At 34.0% G+C, this 4,954-nt stretch overlaps 1 pseudogene; it reads left to right on the top strand.

Annotated features, from left to right (window-relative positions):
- The first annotated feature begins 2,099 nt into the window (after positions 1–2,099).
- Positions 2,100–4,672, top strand: LOC136221976 (pentatricopeptide repeat-containing protein At4g35130, chloroplastic-like; annotated as a pseudogene).
- The last annotated feature ends 282 nt before the right edge of the window (positions 4,673–4,954 follow it).

The raw sequence follows: 4,954 nt of genomic DNA, 5'->3' as shown, positions 1-4,954 counted from the left end.
TCGTCCGGCATGACAAATTGGTAAAACCCCTTGCCTAGAGATATCATTTTCCAGTCAAGGTTGCGCTTCCATATTTGATTCAATTTCTGCTTAAGATTAGCATGTTTCCAAGGTTGTTCCCATTTTCTTAGCGAAACCCGCCCAATAACTGAATATTGTACATCTTTGATTCTCTCCTCATAGATATTCGGGTAATTAATTTATTAGTCCCTATATTTTGACAAAACACACTGTTTAGTCCCTGTATTTTCATAAACACATGGTAAGGTCCCTAACCTTTTTTTCAATGAACTGTTTAGTCCTTCCTTCTATTTGTTAGATTTTTTTTACCGTTTATGACTTCGGAAATGACTAAATTACCTATTACTATTTACCTTCAAACTTTAGAAGAGAAAATCCAATTTAAAAGAAGAAGCTATTTGTATGGAGAACAAGAAAAAAAAAGACCCAATGCTTACGAATTTGAACGATTAAGAAGAAAATAAAAAAGAAAAACACTGAAAGTTGATTTCAGATGCATTAGAGTTTAAAGGAAAGGAAAAGAAGAACGCAAATCCAAATTGACTAACAAAATCTTCATGAGAGTCTAACGACAGGGACTAAACAGTTCACCAAGAAAAACGTTAGGGACTAAACAGTTCATCGTGAAAAAGGTTAGGGACTTTATCATGTGTTTTTGAAAATACAGGGACTAAACAGTGTGTTTGTCAAAATATAGGGACTAATAAATTAATTACCCTAGATATTCTGAGGTATTTTGATTGCCTTGAAACCCCCTTCTTTCGTGACCAACGACAGTGAGGAGTTGGGAGTAGTCGAAGAAGAAAACAGGGGCGACGATGGAATGGAAGTCGAGGGGATAGAGCTCTTAAAAACATCTGCGAAAGAAATTGCAGCAGGAGATGATCGTCCGCTGTTAGCAGTAGCGAGTTTGGATAAGGCGTTTCTGTCAAAGAGGTGGGCAATTGCGAACGTCGCAGCGTCGCCGGCGGCCGTCAAGGAGGAAGACATGTTCGGGTTAGGTCATCTTTTAAGGTAGCTTAGTTTTTTTCGTAATTCTGGGCTGTTAATTAACTTAACAAAGCTCATTAAATATAATTTTAAATAAACAATAAAAACATTTAATAAAACAATTAAAAACTAAATCTTGATAAGAAAAATATACAAAAATATATAGGTAGAAAACATTATGGTTAGTTAAATTTTTGATATTTTATCTGGACACATTAGATTTTTAATTTTTTTTATCACATTAAATCATTGCGTATCAAATTAGTTGGTTGTGAATATCTAATTTAGTTAAAAATATATTTTTCATTTCATGTATGTTTGAAATTATATTTTTACAGTTTAAAATAAGGTTTTTACCGTTTCTCTATAATCAGATTACGCATATAAAAAACTCTTTTCAAAATTATAAAAAATAAAAAATTTCGAATACATGTAAAATGAATAACACTATGCTAAGTGGGTTTTATGTTCAAATATGATTTTTTTTCTCATTAGGATATACTGTGATACAAAAAATGACCGAGATTTAATATGTCTTTATAAAATATCAAAAGTTAATGAACCAAAAAAATGAAAGATCGAAAGATTCAACTTCAAGGTACTTTACACTTAGTCCACTTTCTAAAACTAATATAAATAATTGACTTTTAGATTTAATAGTGACTAATACATATAATCTCCAACAATCTCGTTATTTATTATTTCATTATTTCATTATTAATTATTTTTACGTTTATTAAAAGTGAGAGGGGAGAGACTACTCAATAATAAATTATTAATAAAATAAGCAGACACTAAAAGTTGAGAGAGCTTTAGAAGATGAAGAGACTTCCTATTAATAGAAAAAATAAAAAAAAAAACTCTTAATAATTTGTGGAACCATTAAAATACAGTTGAAGCTAATTTTTAACTCTCGAATATATATATATAAATAAGTGGACTGGGTTTGAATAGTTTACAACAAATATCAAACCCAATCTATTCTATAGATGAGTTTGAATGGGCTGGAGTTAGGCAGAACAGAATGTTAAATATAGTTATCTAAATCCAATCCTAAAGAACGGAAATCCAATCCTAAAGAACGGAATTGGGCGAGCTAATGAATGATCACTTATCTTAATTATACCATGCTGTCGGAACATGTAGAACGACAGGGACGCAAACCCACAATAAACAAATATGGATTCCCATTAATCTTCAAGAACAGCACCGCTACTACCATCAACTATAGACCGGATTTTGAACCAATTCATTATATTTGTTCACTTGCAAAGATGAAAATTTCATCGTCACACAGCTGAAAATTTAAGGTACTCCACGACTTTAATGTTATTAAACCAAATTAAGAGAAAGCAATTTGCTTGTTTGAATCTCAGCTGCTTCCCTACTTCGCGCCATCATCTGTTTTCGACCATTGATTCTTGTAATCTCTTACACTATTGCTTTAAGTCGGGTCGAGTTGATGATGCAGAGAAGCTGTTTGACAAAATGCCGCATAGAAACATTGTTATCTGGTCTATCGCCATTCACGGATATGCAATTAATGGGTTTCACATAAAATCCATGTACTTGTTTTCCCAAATGAGATTATCTGGTTTGGTTCCCAATTCTTTTAGTGTGGTTGGAGTTCTTGTTAACATGGCAGGCATGAATCACTTAAAGTCTATTCATGGACTTGTTGTTAAAAGTGGGTTAGGATCTGATTTGTTTGTGGCTACTGCAACTTTAGATGCTTATGGAAAATGCGGGAATGCATTGGATTCTTATAAAATATTCAAAGAACTGAAGAATCCAGGGATGGTCACATGTAATGTAATGCAATTATTGCAGGCTTGATAAACAATGAACTTTTTGAAGAGGGTTTTCTGCTTTTTCAGGAATTCAGGAAGTTCGGATTGGTGCCTAATGTGGCTACAATATTGAGTCTTCTTAATGGTTGTATTGCTTTAAGGATGAGGCTGCTTTCTGAATCAGTGTTTTGTTTAATTATTAAGCTTGGTCATTCTTCAAATGTATCAATTAGAAATTCAATTCTTAACATGTACTCAAGTTTGATAGATCTGAATGATGCTATTAAAGCTTTTGATGAGATTGATTGTAAAGATGTTATCAGTTGGACAACAATGATGGGTATATTATTGACCTTGACTATGGCTCTGATGTTTTTGAGCTTTTCTTCAAGATGAAGAAGAGTGAGATCAATCTCGATATGCTACTTCTAGTGAATCTCATTTCAGCTTCTGCAATCCTAGGAGATTTGAGGAAGGGAAGACAAATCCATGCTCAAGCACTTGTTTATGGATTTCAATTAGAGCTTCCTCTTGTAAATTCAATCATTTCAATGTATTCCAAGTGCGGTGAATTGCACTCCTCAAAAACCGTGTTTAATCAAGCACCAAAAAGGAGTCTGGTTTCTTGGACAGCAATTGTTTCAGGATGTGTGTTGAACGGCCAACCGATGGAGGCATTAGATCTTGTGATTAAGGCTAGACTAGAAGATAGCTACTCCTTTGATTCAATTATGCTAGTTAGTGCTCTAACAGCTGCCAGTGAGCTTGTTGCTTTAATGTTTTGCCAGCAGCTCCACTGTTGTATTCTTGCATCCGGTTTCTCCCAGTATAGATCAGTTCAGAATAGTCTTATATCAGCATACTCCAAATGTGGGAATGTTGATCTGTCTCACATTGTGTTTAACCAGATGGGTGCAGCCATTCAGGATGTAGTATCTTGGAATGCAATTATAAATGGATATGGAATCAATGGCTATGGAGAAATTGCTCTGAAACTTTACCGCCAGATGATAAATGGCGGACAAGATCCGGATAGTGCAACCTACTTGTGCATTTTAAGCGCTTGTAGCCATTCAGGATTGGTAACGGATGGTTTGATGATCTTTAATAAGATTATAGAGGATAATAAAATGATACCGAGCAAAGAACATTATGGTTGTGTTATTGACTTGCTTATGCGAGCAGGCTGGTTTTCTGAGACGAGTGAGTTGGCTAGCAGATTTATGGAAGATATGGGGATAAATGCTTGGAAAGCTTTGCTTAGTGGATGAGGCCTGTATGGCAATGTGGAATTAGCAGAAGTTGCTGCAAAACACATAACGGAAATGGACCCTGGAGAATCAGGACTGTCAAAAGTTTATGCATCAGTTGGGAGGTTCAAAGATGCTCAATCTTTGAGAATATGTATGGAAAGCAAGAATCCAGGTATCAGCATTCTGAATGAGATTGGAAACGATTGCAGTTGTTAAAGATTTCATCTTTTGTAGATCATTTTTTGATATTAAAGGGGAAAGCAGTCTACTGTAAGACATGAAGAAGATTTGTATATTTGCAAATGATGGGAAGAAGGGTATTTATTGATTTTGCTGAGCACAGATTGTAAATAGACCCTTCTTCCTTCCCATCATTTGCAAAATCCATGAAGAGCACCAATCTCATTGGGCCCAAGTGATTCGTAAGGTTGTGCATAGTTGGGCCAAATTGGACCGAGGCATGATAGTTCCAACCGATTGAATTTGGGTTGGGTTTACAAATACAATATGTCAACTGAAACAAATAACCGGTTCATCACTGGATACACCAAATCATTTTACAGTTTTAATTTGATCACTGAGTTACCAGTAAAAACCACCGACTCTATCTGTACTTTATCATCATATCGAGTTTTTTTAATAAATATATCAGAAATTCATAATTTTTGTTTTTGTTTTGTCAAATCGCGGTTACTTATTTTAACTCTAATAGAAAAATCCATTGATTCATTTTCTGCGGCACATAAATTATGATTAAAAATATTTGAATTTGACATGGTTAGAATTTTTTTCTTATATATCACATTTATAATTATTTAGGTAATTAATGTAACTAGTTCTTTTAACTCTCAAACAAAAACCGCCCAGACTCCTTGCTTTCTTCTTTTTTTTTTTTTGTTC

Source organism: Euphorbia lathyris, chromosome 3, assembly GCF_963576675.1.
Source record: "Euphorbia lathyris chromosome 3, ddEupLath1.1, whole genome shotgun sequence".
Lineage (NCBI taxonomy): Eukaryota > Viridiplantae > Streptophyta > Magnoliopsida > Malpighiales > Euphorbiaceae > Euphorbia > Euphorbia lathyris.
Note: the sequence above shows the minus strand (reverse complement) of the source record. Positions and strands in the feature narration are given on the sequence as shown.